This window comes from Alligator sinensis, unplaced genomic scaffold (genome assembly GCF_000455745.1).
Source record: "Alligator sinensis unplaced genomic scaffold, ASM45574v1 scaffold266_1, whole genome shotgun sequence".
Taxonomy (NCBI): domain Eukaryota; kingdom Metazoa; phylum Chordata; order Crocodylia; family Alligatoridae; genus Alligator; species Alligator sinensis.
Window position 1 is genome coordinate 303,386 of NW_005842362.1, and position 21,385 is coordinate 324,770.

The window sequence follows — 21,385 nt, forward strand, 5'->3', positions numbered from 1 at the left end:
TGGTGAAAACCTGTTTCGTAACATGCTTACTGATTCATCTCATTATTCCCTTGTGTTCCCCTGTTCATCTGGATTCATGTGTTGTCTCTCATCTCATATTTACATTGTTAACACTCTAGGACAAGGACTATCTCTGTATTCTGGGTTTATACAGTGCCAGGCACAATCTTGGTCAAGGACCAGAGCTCTTAGGCATCACAGGAATAAAATTAGTAATCATCAGTAACAACTGGTAAGTCAAGTGTTACACCATTATGTAATAGGACATAAACTTTCAAGAAAGAGTAGTGACAGTTAAGAACTTATATGATAAAAGTTGACGCACATAAACTGTGTGATGGCCACCTGACTCATTTTGGATCTCTGAAAGTAGTGCCATGGCAAGCAAAATCAGAGATATGCATCTAACACCAGATATGTGCAGCATGGAGATTTCCTGAGTGCCTAAAACAGTTAAAAGAGAAATGTGGATGCCACCCTGGCATAAACAAATGCTGTCATTTGAAGCACATGTATTTAGTTTTCATGTTCAAATAGTGGACTCCACACCTTGAAGCCCCTGGAGCCATTTCCATTCATTCCTACAGCTATTCCCCTGTGACCAGTTTGTAGATGTAAACATGAGTACAAGCAAGTGCCTCAAGAAGTAGTACCTAGTGCCAAGGCACTGCCCATGATAAAGGCACTGATGGCTGTGTTATGCTCTTCAAATATAAACCTAAGCCTCATATTTATTCTTAATGCAGTATGTGGCTTTTGAAACTGTTATGAGCCATGCTGTATGGAGCTATTGCAAAGCTTGGAGAAGAGTACAGGAAATATCTACTCAAGCCACTGGGCAGAGCTGCTAGGCAAGCTCTTCTGAATACAGGATGTGCTCCCTGGTTGAGATCTGCTTGGGTGGTAGTCAACCACAAAAAGAGCATGTAAGAATCTGGGCCTGCATCTCCCCTTATACTGGCCAGAAAAGCTACCTGTGGTGATAAAGGAGGAATGCTGCTTGCCCTGACAAGCTGTATGCTGCTGCGGGGTGTAGGAGTAATGGTTCCTCCTTGACCTCAATTGTTGTGACATGAAGGCACCACCCTAATTAACACATGCTCAGACATATTGCAGACAAGTCTCCATAGCTAGGCATGAACTTTATACATTTTTTCCAAAATCCTTTTATGAAGGGGTGGGAATTTACAATGATTTCATCAAAATCCATGAGGTACAAAACGAGTTCACCCACTGTCTCCTGCCACTGGCCGTTAGCATCCAGCGGCAGGTGAAAGACTGGGTTCTAATTTTCAAAACAGTTAATGGATCAAGACCCAGACATATCAAGAACTGTATTTCCGGCTATGAATCACAAAGAGAGTTGCACTTTTATAAGGCAATCCAGAGCACAAAGCCCTAGGGCAAAGCAAGTGAGAGATGAGGACAAAATGTTCTTTTTCAGGGGATTTGCCAGAGGAAAGCAGATGAATCCATTGCCTGACCATTTTTACGATGTACTGCAAAAGCTTAATCTTCACAAAAGCCTTTCACTCATAACAATGAGATTCTCAGGACTGGCAACCTTTATATGCCTAAACCACAATAGAAAGAGGGAAAAATTAAATAAAACTGAACAAAACACCTTTCCTGAAGCAAATGTTTGGTACCCAAAGGAAGAAATGTCAGAGATTCCATTAAGCTCTCTACAGACCGTACTACCATGGTTTTACATGGAAAGGACTCACCTGCTACCACTACAGGAAGTAGTATTCAACTCTAAGAGAAGATGTACACTTCTTGTGCATTCAACTGTTCCTTAAATTGAATGTCGATATCTGTCTCTGCTGTTACTCATCTGTCAGAAGCTCCAAATACAGGCCAGCATCTTCATGATCTAATCTGGCCCAAAATGGGATTGAGAGATGCAGTCAGCTTTGAATGTTGCAGTCTTTTAAGCTTCATAAATTACTTGTTGCTTTACTATTATAAACCTGCTGTTATAATTCAGCTACCTTGCCTGACACAGCTGGTTCTGGCTGGATAAGAGCAAGCACTTATTTCCCTGTGCCCTCCAGTAAATGGAGAACATTAGCGGTGGAGAAAATTCACCTTGGCACTGATAAACCAGAAAGTAGTCCCACAGCAAATATAGAGTGGGAATGTGCATTTAGATGGATAATAATTCTATCAGCAATTCTCATTGGATACAAACTACTTTTAGATGAACTTTAACAATCATGGCTCAGAATGAAGAATTACTTCAGATTAAAAGCCTGGCATGCAAAAGGATGATTCATTCTTTCTGGGGTAAATACACACACTTGAATTTTATATGTAAAATACATGCTAATTTGCACAGCTTTTGAGTCAGCGTGTTTGAGGAGAACATTTGTTATTTTAAAATCTGATTTTCAATAGGCAATAAACAGAGGTGGATATTTTATTAATGATACATTTGCTGCATTAGCTGTTTTGATAACATTAACACTATTGACAAACTTGTTTGCGAAAGGTAGGCTAGGCAAGGCCAATGGATTCTTTTTGCTCCTCCAAATGGTACCTTTATGACATATATAGGGCAGAGACCATTTTCTTCATGGACTGTTCTTACCTTTATTTGCTTCCATGCATTTTTCCTTAAAGGCTGTATGCAGATGGCTTGTAGAAGAATTTCCTTTTCATTTTGGTAGTCACATGGAACATTACCTAAATGCACATTCATAAGGGGAGTTAGTTTCTGTGTCCTGAGCAAGTGAGTTATATTCTGCTAGCTGGGAAAAGGAATTGACCTGTGTTTAGGCACAAGACTGGAGTTCAAGTGACTTGAATTCAGTGCTTGACCTCAACATAGACTTCCAAACTAATTTTGGTTAATTCATATATATTCTGTGTGCTTCTGTTCCCCATCTGTTAAAAATGGCACAAAACCTTCCTGAATGCTACTTTACAGAGTGTTATGAAGACACATTCATTCCATATGTGGAAGTTTAAGCCATGCTGGTCTATATGAGGAAATATGTGGAAAGCAGAGATGTTTGTGGGTGATATCTTTTATTGGACCAACTGTGTGGTTGGAGGAGATTTAGAAAAGCATTTGGGTACAAGATGCACTTTCTTAGGTTTCAGGTCAGACCTGAGGAAGGGTACTTTGTATTAAAAGCTTGTTTAAATCTCTCCCAACCATACAGCTGGTCCAAAAAAGTTATCACCCATAAAATCCTTCTATCCATGGGAGAGAAGTAAGCCTCAGTAATTTCAGTTGATAATGATAGTATCCACTTCATGACCAAAACCCTTATGTATTGTTTGCTGTATGCTGCTGAACATTTGCTGCATTTAGTGCATTTGTGCATATTAGGGAGAGCTTTGGGATCTTTCTGATTTGAAATAAATTAGAAATATACCTAACTTCATAGACCTAACCATCATAGCAGGTGATTGTCACAACCCAATTAAGTAGTGCCCATGTCACAAGCAAGTGAAACCATTCAGTTTTATTTTCACTAGGTTAACTAAGGGTTAACAAAATGATAACAACAGCCTTCTCTGCTGTGCATGCCAAAAAGAAATTTATTGCTGCGCCACTAACAAAGATAAAACTCTTAGCTTTCTGTGCTGTACATAAATCATTATAATTGGTCAGAGAAAACAGGGAGTAACCCTGTGATAATACCTGAGCGAAAACCGCTATATAATTGGTGATTCTAATTAAATTTATGACGTGACGAAAAGCAATTGGCTAGTACACAAACAAAACCCCGATACACTTCCGCAAAGAGGAAGAAGAAGGGGAGAGCAACTCCGTATACACCTGGAGACCTCTGAACATACGTGTCAGAGTAACTGGCAATTTGATCACTTGTCAGTGCCCCCCCGCGTCTCGACCCAATCTCAGACGTAAATCGACGACTGACAGCCGGCCCGACCATTTTTCTGCCCAACCATTTCTATCCGACCACTTATGCAGACCGACCTACGAACCCTGAGCTGTAACTAACCAAGTATCTCTGACCTCCATTATTCACCACCTTGACGGTGTGAGTAAATAATCTTGCTTTGCAACCGATAAGTGTCCGCCTAATTAATTCCACTCCAAGCATCACAAGTACCCGCCTGACGGCCTTCTAAGGCTCCCGGACTCCTTGCTGCAGTGCACGGCAGCGACAGTGATGAACTGGTCTCTGTTCTCACAGAGGAAAGAAGAAAAGCATGGCAGAACCTCACAGAAAGCATAGGTATAGTCCACAACAACAAGGAAGCATGGGCAACTATAAGGAAGCTTACTAGTGAAACAATGCTACAACATCCAGGGTGGAACCAGAGGGGGTGCCATGGTGTGGCCACACCCCTTTCTGATCACATGAGAGAAGCAGCAGAATGCCCCTGAAAAAGATAAAAAATCCCCCTTTGCTTTCTCTCCTTGCTCACAGGCACGTGCCCTCCACTGCCCTCCCCATCTTCTCTCTTCCCATTTACCCCTCCCCTATTTGCCGCTGCCACTGTCCCCCGGGCAAAGGAAGCTCTTGTCCCACTCCAGATGGGCTGTGCAGGGGCCGAGCTCAGCATGGGACAGTGGCAGCAGTGGCAGCATCAGACAGGCAGGTTTCTCCTTCTCTGCCTGGTCCTCCCAGCTATTCCCCACCAACTTCAGAGCAGGTGTGAGGAAGAGGAACCTGCCTGCCCACTACTGCTGCTGTCCCACGCTGGCCGGAGTGGCTTTGGAGTTCCCTTCACCCCTGGGACAGTGGGGAGAGCAGCAGGTGGGGGAGAAGGAGGGAAGGGGGGAGGAAGGATGTGCCTCTGAGCAGGGTAGGGAAGAAAGTGGAATTCTTAAGTGCTTTGGGGACTTTAAAAAGTCCCTGACTGCTGCTCCTGTGGTGTGGTCTGCCCACTCTGGGGGCAGGGGGATGAGGCTGGCAGTGATGGGTGCAGCCACTCTTGCACCACTGGTTGCTGCTCCCACCCCTTGCTTTGCAAAATCCTGGATCCACTTCTGACAACATCACGGCAGACAGCTTGCACATCAACTCCTTGAAAACCATACAGCATCACATAAGCAACCCAAGCCATGGCTTTAGCAATAAGACCAGGAAATTAGTCACTCTGGCACATAGTATACAATGACTGAATTAACTTCAGGAATAAACTCCATGAGGAATGCAGTATTGCCAACTCTCATAATTTTTTATGTTGTTATGCTTCGGGAATGTGAAAAACTTAGTCTTTCATATATATATTTCACCCTATTGCAAAGCAAGATGGACTCCACCTAGAAAAGTCATATACTGGCTGAGTGCTCAACATCACTTAGCACACTCAACATCACTTAGCACACCAAAGATGCTTAGGATATATTCACAGGCCCTGTATTCACTGACCTGTTAGCAGCATGTGACACTGTAAACCACTAGAAGCTCTTTGCAAAAATATATAGCATAGTGAAAGATCATCACATGACACAACTGATAGTCTCTACTGAAAATGGATGAACTATGAAACAAGCAAAGCTGATGGCAAAGACAACAAAATGGCCTACTGCAAGGAACAGTACTAGTGTCTACACAAATGGCCAACCAATACATCTTGGCACAAGATGGTTTATCTATACGGATGACTTAAACTTACCACTTAAGTCATGGACTTTGTCCAAGTAAAAATACATTAATATCAACACTTTCTGTGTCCTCAGATCACTTTCCCATAAACCAATTATGTGCCAAACAAGCTAAAATGAAAGTGATTCTTTTTCATCTCCAGACTCATGAAGCTAATGAATATCTCGTTATAACCTTTATAACCATTATAACCTGTTCTTTACTATTCATTCCATCCACGAAGAGTACACACTGACTGAAGAGACTTCCTCAGCCTGATGAATGATTTTTAAACCCAAGCGCTTGCTATAATTTTTTTTCCAACTATTTAAGTTGGTCTAATAAAAGATATCAGATTCACCCAAAGAACCTTGTCATTATAACCTGGAATTTGATACAACTCGCCCACTGCTAGAATCCAGTCTACCTGGGAATGGCACTGGACCTCATAGTTATTTCAGGGTATATGTGGAAAAGAGGATTTGGAACATCAGGAACATTGTGCTGAGGAAGCTCATACATTCTCAATAGGGAGCCAACCCAACAACACCAAGAACTACCACACTTGCACACTACTGCTCAGCAGCACAATACTTGTGCCTGGTGAAGGAAAGATTGGTATATGCAGAGTAGGTACTGAGGTGAAGGAAAGTTTCTGAAATTTTACTTGATGCTCGATATTTCTTGTTAGATTCAAGGCACCCTTTGGAGAATGCCACTTGTTAGCTGTCACTTTTTTATTATTACAGAAAAATAAAACTGTTGCAAAGAACTCCAAAAGACCACAGCAGGTCAGAATGGTTTTACATTGTGAATTCCTATAAAATCTCAGGATTTATCATGTAAATCATATGTAGGTATTTGCATGCTTAACACTACTAATATTGCATGGAACCATGGGACACCCTTAAAAGAATCTCACAGCACCTCAGGATGCTGTGGCATGCTAGGTGAGAAACACTGCCTTAGACTTGACACAGATATGTGATCTCATGGAAACACAGATCATGGAATGCCTCTTGGTCTGTACACTCTTGAAAGAGTTGTGTAAGAGCTTATCCAATGCTGCAGCATATATACCTGGGCTATATTATGTACTCAGTTTTGGAAAAAACATAGTTCCAGTGAAAAGATACAAGACGAAGAGCTTTCTACACGAACACCTCAAATGGCCAGGATTGTGGCTCCAGCTGGAAAAAGTTTAACACAATTATTCTTGCAAGAACCTTATTTACTAAAAATACAACCTGAATTTTGCTATGTGGTAAATTAGCCACAAAATACCCTTCATTGATTTAAGCCAGAACCAGACCACAATTGACTGTAGCATGCCCAGAACTCCACTTAAAAACCAGACCATTCCATTGTTTTAATTCAGCTAGGGGCAGAACAAGTACTAAGTACTAACCATACAGATGAAAAACTGCCAGGAGAAAATAATTGCTTGATTTTACAATTGGAAATCTCATTTGCATAAAATGAGAAATAATTAAATTGGATCTGAACTGTGTGCCCTATCAGTTTAATTGAATCTAAACTGTTCTCCAACTGTGGCTGTTCTAAGAGGGATGGTTTCTAGGGAGGGTTTTGGTTTTTTTTTGGGGGGGGGGGGTTACTATTAATTTTTGCTATGCAGTGTTGAACTAAAATGTCTGACCAGCACTTGATAACTGAACTAGAGAAGGCAAGGTAGGGGTGCTCCTTATAAACTAAATGAAACAGATGCATGAACTACACCTCTACACTACCTGCTACCTGACTTCCAAATAACATGGCTAACTACCTCTGTCTGAACTAAAGAAGTCCGTCTTGGAATTATCTTATGGGCCGCATCCACACAAGCAGGGGTGTGCGTTTGCAGCATCACAAATAGTAGTGCCATAAATTTGTGCTGCTACTTTGTGCCCTACTGAATGCCCTTGTCCATGTACTTTGCAGTGGGTTTAATGTGCAGTTTGTGGCACCACAAAGAGGCTTGCAGTGCCACAAACCACACATGCCTGCATATCTGGATCCAGACATGAAGAACATCACAATATGACCTATAACAGGGCTGTCCAGCTTCTCAGCTGCTGGGGACCAAATGCCCCAGACTGCATTAACCATGGCCTGCACCAGGGTGAGCCATGGGCCTCCTGGGCATTGTGCAAGGTAGATGTCCCCCTTCCTCCTGCACTTTATGGGAGCTTCCCCCTGCACTGTACACCCTTACTCCACCCTTCCCTGCTGTATCATCCACTTGTGCAACCTCTGGCTCACCCTCAGCTCCATGAGCCATACCACACTACATTGCCCTGCCCCTCTACAGCAGGGGCAGGCAGTAAAGGCCAAAGGAAGGACGGGAGCTCAAGGACTCCAGCTGCTGTTGCAGCCAGAGAAATGTGGGGAGTGATAGCCAGGCAGGAGCCCAAGGGATGCACCTTAACACCACCCAGGCTGTATGTAGCCCATGGACCACCAGTTGGATAGCCCTGACCTAGTCCTGAGGCTGTTGAGAATGATACTGAAGTCCATGGGGGATTTAAAAGTGGGAAAGGAAATCCTCTTAAATTGGGAAAATGTTTTTGATGAAGTCATAGATCTTCAGAGAGGATCACTATAACCATCTAATCCAACTTTCTCATACCTTTCTCACAAATTAATGTTGTTGAACTCAGTAACTTTTAGAAAGTCATGCAGGTCCAATTCTATTTTACCTGCAGGCATCTAAATACTACTTACATGTGTAAAAGTGTCACTTATATGGATTTTAGATCCCAATTCCACCTTTTAAACATTTTAAAAGGGGAGGGGGAGCTGTCGCTGTGGAGCTTGTATCAGCTGTTAGGAAGTACTTTTGCATCTACAGACTCCTGTAGTAATACAAGTACAGCAAAACTATTTCAGGTTTAAATCTTGTTTCCTTTACAGTTTAATTACAGTGATTTAGCTAACCTGAATGGCCTATATCAGTATAATTTGATATTGATACAATGGTTATTTCTGTTTATGCCCTAAGAGTCCTTCAGCCTTTTTTGACTTTGATAAGCTGTGTATATTTAGAAAACTCTTTTCCTCCTATCACCAATTAGACATGCTGGAATTATTCACTTGTTACTTATAAGAATTTACCAAATGGTCCTGATGAAAAATTTCCAGCCTATACATTGTATACAAACTGATCACAGCAATTATTATGGCAAGGAATTAGGCACCAACATCAGATGATGTTTCAAATCCATGGTTACTTTGTAACTTTTTAAATAGAGAAGTGCACATAACAAATTAACAAAGGGTAATTAAAGCAAAGGTTAATTATTAATGGGTCCTTGGCAGAATGGCAAGAGATTTTGTGTGGAGGCCTACAATGGAGTGGAGAGGAGGTCTGTCCTGGGCCTGGTGCTGTTCAATGTGTTTATTAACAATTTGGATGCTGGCATAGAAAGCTTATTGAGCAAGTTTGCAGATGACAGGAAACTGGGAAGGATTGTGAACATGATGGAGGATGTGTGCACAGTTCAGAAGGATCCTGACAGATTGGAAAGTTGGGCTAGAGCTAAAAGGATGGAGTTCAATGTGGACAGGTGCAAGGTACTGCACCACGGGAGGAATAATAAAAAAAACATTGTACTAAATGGGGGACACCGGGCTGAATGGTAGCTCTATGGAAAAGGACTAGGGAGTCTTGGTAGGCCACAGACTCAATATGAGTCTGCAGTGTGATGCAGCTGCACAAAAGGCGAATGTAGTTTTGGGCTGTATCAACAGAAGCTTTAGGTACAAGACACAGGAGGTTATAGTGCCCTTCAACTTAGCACTGATTAGGCCTCATGTGACATACTGTATGAAGTTCTGGGCTCCACATTTTTAAAAAGGACGTGAAAAACTTAGAGAGGGTCCAGAGACAAGAAACAAAGATAATCAAGGGCTCAGAACACAAGTCATATAAAGGGAGGCTGAAGGAGCTAGGCATGTTCAGCTTGCAGAAAAGGCACTTAAGAGGGGACATGATAGCAGTCTTCAAATACTTGAAAGGCTGCCATAAAGAAGAGGGAAAGTACTTTTTCTGTCTTGCTGCAGAAAGGAGGACATGAACCATTGGCTTGAAGTTGCAGTAAAGTACATTTAGTTTGGCTATCTGGAAGAACTTCTTCACTGTTAGGTTAGTGAGGCAGTAGAACAGATTGTCTAGGGAAGCTGTGGTCTCCCTGTCACTGAAGGTGCTCAAGAAGAGGTTGGACAGCCACAGGTTGGGGATGATCTAGGTATTGCTATGCCTATTTTCTACCACAAATATTTCCCATGCTTCTGGGCTTTGCTGTTTGCTCCCACTCCCTCTCCACCCTCTTTTTTCTGCTATATGCATCACGGTGTTTTTAACTCTCCCCAAAGGCATTGGGTGTTGGCTACAGCTAAAGCTAGGAACTTCAGCTGGGCTATGCCAATTCTCCTCCTAGGAGCAAAGCCAGAGGTTCCTGGCTAAAGGGTCTTGCCCTTCTGCTCAGGGTCCGACAGAGCACCATATTTGGGGTCAGGAAGGAATTTTACCCTGTGGTCAGATTGGTATGGACTATAGGGGGTTTTGCCCCCCATGGTAGCAGGTGGCATGGCTCTCTATCCAGGACCTCTTGAGCATATACTGACAACATTTTATAGAGGCAGGACATTAGTTGCTGTGGTCTCCCTGCTTTACCTGTGGCAGGTTAAGCTATTAGGTCTGTGTGTCAGGGGTGGGGATAGTAGGGCTGTGCGAAATTTCACTGGGTGTTTTGTTTGGAAGCTATGTCATGAACCCCCAGAAGCCCCAAGGCCACTGCAGAAGCTGGTGAGTGCGTGGGTTTTGGGGGGTTTTTTTAGTTTTTTTTAAAGGGCTGGGAGCTGTGGTGGGCAGGGAAGCCATGGGGAGGCTGGGAGAGCGGGTAGGGGTCAGGGAGCTCATGGCAGAGCCCCTCACACAGCGTGGGGTAGTGGGAGGCAGCAGGGATTGTCTCCCCATCTGGCAGCAGCTGGTGAATGGGGGCTATTTTTAAAACAACCGGGGGCTAAGAGAGCAGGCAGGGGTCAGGGGGTGCTGAGGGGGCAGGCAAGGGATGGGGCCTGGTGGGGGTCCCCCCATGGTCTCCTCTCCACTCCTCCAGCCTCCCCTCCCCCGCCCCCTACTTACCAGCATGGAGTCCAGGTCCAGCTCCCTGCTGCAGCCAGCGAGAACCGCCCAAATCGACGAAACTCTCCAAATCTTTTCCGAACCAATTTGGAGAGCTTTGAATTGATTCAGACCTTTTAATTGGTCCCCTGATTCAATTCAGATTTGGAGATTTGGCCACTGAATCAGGCCGAATCTCCTGTGAATCAAATCAGTACCCGAAGCTTTGCACAGCCCTAACTGATTATTCCTGTTAGATAGGATAGAATAATCCTGTGAAGCACCCTAAGCATCACAGTAACAGAGCAGGAGGGGCTCTAACTTCCAGAAGACTCAATTAAGCCCTCAGTCAACACAAAGTAATGCATACTGCACGCCATCCAGCTGTAGAGCATTATGTGGGAAAGGAATGTTATCAGTTTGCTTCAATCCTATTACAATACTTAAATGGTTTGCTTAACATTTATAGGAAGATCCTTTTACAAAAAGTGGTGTTCCTCACTCAAATGCCCTCCAGCAAGTTCATAGTAGCTGGCTGCTGCCTGAGTTCAATGGACTCCATTAAGTATTATGCTTTGTAGATTTTCCCCTCGTGTTATTCAGATGCATGTATCTACTGCTTTAAGAAACCCGGTAGAAAGTATTAACTTAATGATTTTTCACTGTCCATCTGCCCTTATGCTTACATGGTCTCCATTACCACAGAATCATAAACATTAATAATATAATGCTCAACAGACCTTTGGAAAGAAGTATTACTATTCCTGTTTTATAATCAAAGATCTGAAGCATAGGAAGCTCAAATGACTTGTTAAAGATCACATTGGAAGTCTGATGGAGCTGGGAACTGAGCTGTTCTACCCCATGCCTTGCCTTAGCCACAAACTCATTCTGGAAATCCCTAATTACTCTGAAAAAAGTATTACCATGTTTACATAACAAGCATTATATTCACATTAAAATGTTTAAAAAAATTTTTTAAAAATCAAGTCATTCAGATCATTTTAATAAAAGACATTCATATTCATTATTATGATTTGAACATGATCAAATGAAGTCTTAAACTCATCTGTTATGGGTATGAATTAATGATAGCCTTTGCGGAAAACTGGTATTTTAGAATCGCGGTTATCCTGTGAAGTAAAGGGCTATGTAAGTTATCATTTTTCTTTCCATGTTTTGTACTTTAAATCTCTAATGCAAAGTTTTCCAATTTTAGTCAGCTTTTTAATTTGATCTAGATTTATCCACTGGGGACTTATGGGAAGGAGGAGAATATTAGAAAAAGGAAAAAAACCTGCATGGCATTGTGTCACCACCCTTTTCAAATGAACTTCTAAAGCAGTAGGTAAGACAGCAGGTCCTCCTCGAAAGGTACCAATATTATTTCCCTGCTTCCAGTGCAGCTGGCTTCTGGAATGGCTCCTATTTATTCATGAGCTGTAGGCTGAAGTAAAAGCTCACAGGCTGCAATCTTTCTCCTCAACTAAGCCTAGGTACAGCCCAGGGCAGAAAAAAAGCCCAAGGCAGAATCAATCTAAGTTACACAGTTTTCTGTAAGCTGCGTAGTTTAGACCAGTAGTGAACAGAATGAACATTTGCCTTTTGGGGGAGGGGAACAGGGAGCAAATCTTAGACCAGGTTCTGCCATTTTTAAGCCAGTATATGCATGCCGAACTTCTGTTCTGTTACGGGTATAGACCAGTTTCCGATCACCTATATTAATAAAAGTGTAATGTCTGTACCTGGCCTTAGTTTCAAGAGCTGGTGTGACCTGTTCCGACTACTAAGATCAGAAAATGGAAAGGCCAGGGATAGCAGGGGCTGAAAAGGGCAGCAGAGAAAATAGGCAGAAGGCAGGGTAGATCTGCACCTTGTAGACTAATTAAATCAGAGATGCATAAGCTTTCATAAACAGCAGCTTACTGCATCAGATGCTAAGAAGGGACTGTAGGAAACAGAAGAGAAAATAGAAAGAAAAAGAAAGGGCAAGAACTGTCGTAATCATGGCATAAGGGGCGCGCCCTTCACCTTTACTAGCTTGTAAAGACTCCATCTGGAAATTAGAGGAAACCAGTTTTCCCAAGTTAGCTTTCTGCAGGGGCAGCTGCAGTAATACTAACTTAATTCCTTTTCTCCTGTTGTTCTCCCTCACTACAAAGGCATGCAGCCCATTAACATGCTTAGGAAGTCGAGCTTTGGGGCAAGAATAAAGTATGATAAGACAAGCAGAAAAGCCACCAGGTTTCTTCAATAGCAACTAAAATTCACAAATTAAATCAAGACTAGTTTCCAAAGAGGTGTCCATTTGGTAAAATACTAGCACAGTCCAAGTCTCAGAATGTGGTTTAAAGCATGCAGGTTCCTCTTACAGTCAGTAATCTCATAAGGGTCATTTCAAAATAAGGTCTCCCTTTGACTGCCTCGCTTATATATCTATACCTATAAATCTGCAGCAACAACAAAATGTGTATGGAAATAACACTGCATTCGTGAAGTATAGCATTCAGTAGTTAAGAAGGGTCAGAATTTGGAAGGTGCTAGGCATCAAGATGCATATCCATGTCTAAGCATTTTCAAAAGCATCAAAGTGCCTTACTCCGATTGAACTCAATGGGAGATAGGGGGCTAGGTGTTTCTCAGGTTCCTCTAGGAAGCTATCTGCATCATTTTGGTGACTAAAGGTGTTCTAAAATTTGTCCCAAAACGAGTAACTTCTTGTCTTGAAATCTTGTCTTTCTCTCTTCTGCTTCTCTTTCTGTGTCTCTAATTGCCATGCACTCCTCAGCTCCTCTACAGCTTCACACAGGAGTTCCCCAGGGGTCTGATCTAGGGCCACTTCGATTACCCATCTACACCAGCTCTCTGAGTACTCTTATTTGCAAACACAAATTTAGATACATGTCTATGGAGACAACAGCTTTTCTAGTTCAGAGCTGTCTTCTTTTGTCCAAAATAAAATCTTGGCTTGTTTTTCTGACAATCCTAGTGGGTGCTAGCAATCAGCTTAGGCTCATTATATGTCAAACTTCATAAGCTTAATGCTCTTTTAAGTAACATTTTATATGGCATTCTCTACATTTTTACTAAAGAAAACTGAAGGGACAAATACATTTGATTTTATGATGTTAATGAAATAACCATAGAATGCTCTGCACTGTATAATGTCAGCAACCAAGAAGGAAGGAGCCCTCACCTCCTTCTATATACAAGACCTTTCTAATTTGTAGGGAGAGAGCAAAGGATCTTTCAAGGCCCTGCAGTGTGCTGCTCATCATCACAGACCATCTTACATATAAGAGGATTTTCCAGTCAGCTGTCCTATATATGTTTTGGAGAATCCACTATCATTCTATGACTTCGTATCTTTAATGGAAGTTTCCATGCCTTTTGTATATATACACTCATGCATACTGCAAACTGATAGAGCATTAGTCTTAGAGTTTAACAGAGCCTACATGTATGCATGAAGTAAGCTTTTGTGGGGTTCTTATGAAGCAGCCAAATTAAGGTCATTTTTCACTGGACCAAGCTATGCATGGCATAAATCAGCAGAATTCCATCAACTTCAGTAGAGCTATGCTGACTTATCATCAGCTGAAAAGCTGATCTGAAATGCCTGCATTTCCAGGTATCCTAACACCAAGCACTGTAGTGCAATGCTATCGCTGAAAAGGTTACAAACATTTTCTGTGGTGGCTGCAGCATATGTTTTTCACTTCCTTTCTTCATGTTAAAATTGACTGAGCTATGACAACTCAAATATCACCCACCCTGCTCTCTCCCTCAGTTGAATTCCATGGTGCATATGCTAAAATTTCAACTGTAAAGGTATAATTTCAGTGAAAGGACAGCCATCTCAAAATGGCTCTTCTAAGGAAATGGCATAAAAGCCATTACTGTACGCATTGCTTCCTGTAGTTTGATAGGATCTAATTAATTATCAGGAAAATAAATCTGTGTCTAATGGTGCTCAGCATTGCCTATGATGTCCTTCCTTTAGATGACTCTTTTTCAGCCAGTCATGGGTACTTTAGCCTTGAAAGAAAGACCTGACAGGCAGATACAGGCCAGTATAATTTTTCAGAAGGCACTGCTTTGTAATACACAGAAATCCCCACAGAGATCTGGCATCTGGCCTCGGTTAGAACTTGCACAAGCTCTATTTTCGTCTTCATAACTTCAGTAGCTCAGGAGGAGGAAAACAGAGAAGAAAACTGGGGTAAGGTCACAGGACAACAGTCGACCCAGAATAGTGCACTTCATGCATCTTGTTTCAGTTGGCAATTGCCCCTACATTGCTTCTGGCTTAAGTTCCCATACATACCGGTTTCTGGCTGTGGTACTGTTTGTCACTTCATGTAAGTTTTATTATTATTGTTATCAGGATATTTTTATCTTTATAGGTCAGAGGAATATTATAGACTTAGTAACAGCAGGTGATGATTGCATAACTATATGGCCAGTCACCCAAGTGGAAACTATGGTTCCAGTAGTTCTAAGAATATATAACATGCCAGTGGGATTGGAATGGCCTGAAAATTTATACCCTAGGTATCAATCTCTTTTAGTTAGATGACTTCCCTTGTTCATTACAAAACAAGTGCAAAGGATTGTCAAGGGTGACATTCAGTATCATAAAGACAATTATGGCAAATAAAGACATTTCTCTTTTTTTATTTCAAGAAGCTAATTCTTTGAGTTAAATTTTCCATTATACCATGGGACTTTAAAACCTTCTGTGTATTACTTTTATCTTGAATTGCCCAACTGGACAATATAATATATCAACAGGATATTTTTCATGCAGGAAGTCATAAGCAGGTCTGGTCAAGTTACCTTTGATAGTAATTGTATTTGCTTAACCAAGGTAATAGTTGTTGGATAATGTTGTTTTTTCAAGTGCGAAAACAAATAACATGCATTTCTAGGACCCCAAATACTTTCTAAAAGCACATGTGCATCACTCAGTAAAAGAATGTTGTTGTGGGAGGTGGATAGTATCCTTACCAAAATATTGAGAGTCTGTCACTGAAGACACCACTACTTGGAGCATAATCAAGATTGGAACTGGCTGAGTAATGGCTTTCCTATTCCATGAGACTTCACTTTTGCATTTTTGTCCCCGCTCCAAAAGAAGAGGAAAAATCAAAATGCAGTTTTTTTGGTGGGAGGAATTGATCACCTGAAAAAAAGACTGTATTGAGTCAATCAAAATGTTATTTTTTGATAATTGTTTTTATTTAAAATGTTTTACCATAAATTAACTTAAATTTCTAAACAAAAAATATATTTTTTTAAATAATGAAAATGAAACCTGTAATTTAGAAATGTCTGAAAAGGACTTTCCAACCTTTTTTAAAGTTTCTGAATCAGGAATTTAATTAAACCTGACTCTTGCTTGCAAACAATTTGGATTTTCATGAAGTGACATTTTCTAACAAACAATGTTTTGCCAAGAAATTCCTAACCAGCTCTAATTAAGAGTTCCTTCTCTGACTTCTCAGTCTTATCCAGGACCTATAGAGACTATAAGTGAAATTCTGACACTGTTGAAGTCAGTGGGAGCTTTGCCATTAATTTCATCAGGCTCTGGAAGTCACTTTTAGTGTAGCAATACTAGCCAGGCCATGCTGAAATAAATCAGTTTGTGAGTGACAGAGCCAGAAAGAATTTTAGGCTGAATGCCCTTCAGTCTCAATAAGGAATCCCTGCAACAGCATGCTTGGTGTGAAACCCAGATAGTGTACCCTCTTCCCTTTCCTCAAACCAGGGTACTCAGTCTCTTATATTGGAGTGGCTCTCTCAGCGCATACATACCATCTCTATTCTGGTTGCCTGTCTAGCTTGGAAGCTTGCCCTTACCATCTTTCCACAATGGGAGGTGACAGTGTGTGAAGTAAGCACACAGCACAGACATACACACAAAAACAGTTCAAGGGAAAACCTATTATGTTTTTTGCAGACTAGAAAAATGGCTAAGAAATATGCATTAGGCCTTCAGGTTTTGGAAGGTAAGTGAATGGAATGCATCAACACAACTGTTTAATAATGGGAGGTAAGTATTTATTTATGCTGATTGATTAAGCAGAGTAAATACCGTGCATTTCCTTAATGGAGAGAAAATGCAACCTACTTCTGCAACACACATGATCTGAGACTACACAATATACATAGCTGCCAAAACCAAACACATGCCAGACACCAGAAGAACAAGGGTTGTTTTCTCCTTGTCTTCTTGCTTATGCAGCAGTCACCTGGTTCCTAAACCTTCAAAATTTCAGGATCAGTTTTATGTTTTAATTTACCACCTCAATGAACTACACCACTTTCCCCTGGAGGTGAGAAGTCTGTGTAGATCTCTGCTCCCTGAGCTCTTATTATTCCAAGATGGGGAGAACAGGCCCCAAAGAATGTGAATTTTCTCAGATGTATTTTTATTTTCAGTAGGTCCTTCCAGCAGGGGGACCGCCAAGTAATCCCAGCTCTTTTGAAGTTCCTCTCCCAACTCAAACAGCTCTAATGTAAGTCTGTGTTAATTTTATTTGTGCTTCCACTGAAGTTACAGGACTGAAAAATGCATCCTTGGCATTGGTGGCATTAGATTTTTATGGAACACTAATGAAGATGGAAGCCATCTTCAGTGAAATTGGTGTAAATCAAGAGTAACTCTACTTGCATCAATTATATTACACCAGGGTTAGCTCCAGAGGCATAACTGGACGGTACTGTCCCCTGGGCAGTGGTAGTGCACTCTTTACCAGCTGGGCATTCACTGCTACAGAGGGAGCGTCACCTCCTTTTTATATCACTAACATGAGTGATGAGCTGCCAAAAAAAAAGATTTTTGGTGGCAAAAAAGGAAGTGATAGCTCTCCCAGCAGCACCGCTGCTGCTTCTCCGCCCTTCATGCTGTTGAAGTCAGAGTGCTGCAGGGAGTGTGCAGGATGTGAAAGAAAAGTGGGGGACAGGGATGGAAAGGTAAGGTGCTCTCCCAGCTGCATTCTGGCACTCCCCAACAGGCAGCACGCAGAGCTCATGCTCCCCTTGCCCACCCATTGTTACACTGCTGGTTATATCTACTGTAAGCAAAAGGAGGATCAGACCCATTATTCCTAACTGTAGCACTGTGTTTGAAATCTCAGCTCTATTGACTTCAGTAAGATTGGTATTTTGCCTCATGTATGTACATTCACTGGGGAACATAAGGCATTTAGGCACGTGCTCCAGGAGTGGCTGGGGAGGTGGGGGGGGGGGAGGTGTTAATTAGAGCAGCTCTGAGAGTCACTCTAATTAAAGTGCCTGGAACATCTTGTGTATCAGCATGTGCTTAAAAATAGTCACAGGGGCACTTTAACTAAAGCTTGTTCAATGAGCTTCAGTTAAAGCAGCCCCACATTTTTATGTGCAGGGACAGTGATACCCAAGACACCAGAGTCTGCTGGAGCATGGTAATTACCATGCTCCAACAGACTTGATTAATCGAGCCTTACAGCTCGATTAATCAAGTCTGCTGGAGCATGGTAATTACAGCACATCGGAGCAGCGTCACTGCTTGTGTAAAGCGCCCATAGACAAGAGCCTTAAAACCATGGCAGTTAGGATGCAAACAGATGTTGCCTATGTGTCACTATAAAAATCGTTATGGCAACATGAGTTGCGAGAAATCGATGTCCTGGCCTTTTGTCACTGTCCAAGTGCCAAAAAAAGTTGTCACAAACAAAAGCTAGTCATACTTTGTGACATTTTAAATGGGATAACACTGCAGTAGTAAGGCTTAACTCCCATCCAGAGGGCTGACATGGTGACATCAACAGGAAGTTGTCAGCCATCTTTGGGTGTGTGTTAGGAGTTGCAATAAAGTCCTTTTGAGAGCAACAAGTCTCCTTGTCTTTTCCTGAATTATGAGATAGCACATGGTGTCGGAAGTGGCTGAATCCTGCTACCAACAGGAACACAAACATGACTCGGCAATCAGGTGATTCCCAAACGACAGACCAAGCTCCGGCAGCAGCTGGGTCTAGCTCAGGGCAAAGGCTGGCTACAAAGACAATACAGACAATTAAAGTCACACCACCAAAACACTTTGATTTCCAGTCCCCTAGATTGGAACGTGGTCTATGGACCAGGCATTTTAACCACTTCAGGGAAGTGTCAGGTCTGGACAAAAGGTCTGAACCTTACCAAGTAAGTCTTCTCATCTACTCAATGGCGGATAAGGCCAATGAAATTCTGATGCCACTGTCTCTTACAAATGTAGACAGAAAGCAATATGATGACGTGGTAGAGGCACTAACTGAACATGTTTTGGGTGAAAGAAATGTAATTTATGAATGAGCTAAATTCAGTTTCTGTGAACAGGAGCCTTCAGAACCTATGTACAGCTTTATCACATCTTTGCATACATTGCCTGAATCTTGCCAATACGGGGAGCTCAAGGAAGAACTAATAAGGGATCGCTTAGTTGTGAGTCTTCACAATGAAGAGCCCTCACAAAGATGACAGTTGAATCCTGATTTAACACTCCAGAAGGCTGTCACATAAGCCCGCTAATCAGAGTTAGGTAAGCAGCAACAAAGAAAAATCAGAAGTAATTCCAAGCCCTATCGGGCATCTGCTAATATTGATGCAATGCACACTGTTACAAAACCAGAGCCAAAAATAAATAGAATTCACATGCACAATGAATAAAGGGAATTATCCCACTGGCACCCACAGCAACAACCAAGTGGGAAAGGGAGACAATGCTGCAGGTGTGGTAAAATCCCTAGACATCATTATGCTATGTGTCCTAAGGAAGAGATATGTTGACAATGTAAAAAGAAAGGTCCCTACGCTTTAGTTTGGTGCTCAACCACAGGAGTCCACGAAGTCACAGAACAGGACTCAGAGGATTGTACTGTGTTATTAAAAGAACTTACAGAGTCTTCATCAGCCCCAGGAGTCTGGATGACAGAAACAGAGCTCAATGGACAGTCAATTCCATTTACAACTGATACAGAAACAGCAGTTTCAGCTACATCTGATACTTACTACAGCCAACATAGTGATGGGATCCTCTTTCCTCCTACTAAAAGGTTATGGGGACTTGGTGACATTACCCTCAAAGTACTGGTGTCCTTCAATGCAAAACTGATACTGAACTAGAAAACTATAAACCAGGAAGTCTACATGATCTGTAATCTTGCTGTGCCTTTCCTTGGCTTACCGGCCCACACAGGCACTACAACTTACCCATCAATTGGATGAAATAATGGACCAAAAATCATTGGAGCAGTACTACAGAACCAAATGCCCATCTGTCTTTTCAGGTTTTGGAAAAATGTCAGGTGAATGTAGATACATCTAAAAGCTGATACACTTCTATATGCACTAATTACACCAAGATGAGAACCCTTACTGCTAATGGACAAAGTAAAAGAAGAGCTAGCACAAATGGAAGAAAAAAAGTAATTACAAAGAAGAACCTACTTTTTGGTGTTCTGGGATGGTGGTTGTGCCAAAACCCAGTGGTAAGATTAGAATGTGTGTTGGCCTCACACTACTCAACACACGTGCCGAGATAGACATATTCTTCCTTCACTGGAATACTTCTTGGCTCAACTTGTAGGATCCAAGGTCTTTACAAAATTCAATGCTAGGGAAGGATTCTGTCAGTTGTTGAATCATCCAAGCTTTTATTACTCCATTTGGACAATTTAAACAGTTACCTTTCAGGATCTCAGCAGCTCCTGAATTATTTTACCTTCAGATGTCACAGATACTAGATGGCCTAGAAGGTGTTCTTTGTCATGCTGATGACATTTTGGTTTTTGGGGCCACCAAGACACAACATGTTACAAGACTGGATTCAACACTCAGAAAACTCCAAGAAGTTGGAGTTGCACTTAATGAAAAGTGTGCTTTTGCTATCTCTCAGCTCATGTTTGTGGGGCATTAGATCATACCACAAGGAATCCAACCAGATCCAGCAAAAGTTGCAGCTATTAAGGGTTTACAGAATCCAAGGATGTCCTAGAATTATGTAGATTTTTGGGAATGGTCACATACCTGGCAACAATAACAAAACCTTGAAGAGACTTTTTAAGTGACAAGGACATATGGCTTTGGGGTCCATTACAACAATCAGCCTTCAGTGAGATCAAATCAGTACTCAGCTTATCCCTGATATTAGCCCAATATGAGCTGGCACAAGAAACACATATTGTAGCAGATGCTTCATCCCATGGATTTGAAAGAATGTTATAACAACATCAAAAAGCTGGCTATTGGGCCCCTATTTTCTTGTGTCAAGAGTACTTGCTGTACCTAAAACTCAATAAGCACAAATAAAAAACAAAGCACTAGGGCTATGTGAAGCTTCAGGTGCTGAGTCAATTCGGAGGAAATTTGGCCTGATTCAGTGGCCGAATCTCCAAATCCAAATCGAATCAGGAGACCAATTAAAAGGTGCAAATTGAGTTGAAGCTCTCCAAATTGATTCGGAAAAGTTTTGAAGAGCTTCGGCGATTTGGGTAGTCCCTGCTTGTTGCAGCAGGGAGCTGGACTGAATTCCATGCTGGTAAGGAGGGGTCAAGGGAGGAGGGGCTGGAGATGGGGGGAGGGGACCATGTGGGGAACCCTGCTAGGCCCCACCCCCTGCCTGCTCCTCCAGCCCCCGAGTGCCCCCTGACCCCCACCTGCTCTT

At 42.0% G+C, this 21,385-nt stretch overlaps 2 long non-coding RNA genes across 3 annotated transcripts in view; both read right to left on the bottom strand.

Moving 5' to 3' along the window:
* Positions 1–1,551: 1,551 nt before the first annotated feature.
* On the bottom strand, positions 1,552–15,770 carry LOC102378797. 2 transcript variants are annotated; one of them, XR_324504.2, is made up of 4 exons: positions 15,709–15,770; positions 2,594–2,688; positions 1,728–1,876; positions 1,552–1,574 (listed from the first exon to the last, which is right to left on the bottom strand). It is a non-coding gene; the product is annotated as an uncharacterized LOC102378797 (long non-coding RNA). The 2 variants fall into 2 exon arrangements; XR_324503.2 differs by having other exon boundaries at positions 1,728–1,881.
* The window catches only part of LOC112551169, a 105,870-nt gene continuing 100,252 nt past the window's right edge, over positions 15,768–21,385 (bottom strand). The window contains exon 4 of the long non-coding RNA XR_003095373.1: positions 15,768–15,883. This is a non-coding gene — a long non-coding RNA (uncharacterized LOC112551169). The remainder of the gene's footprint in view (positions 15,884–21,385) is intronic.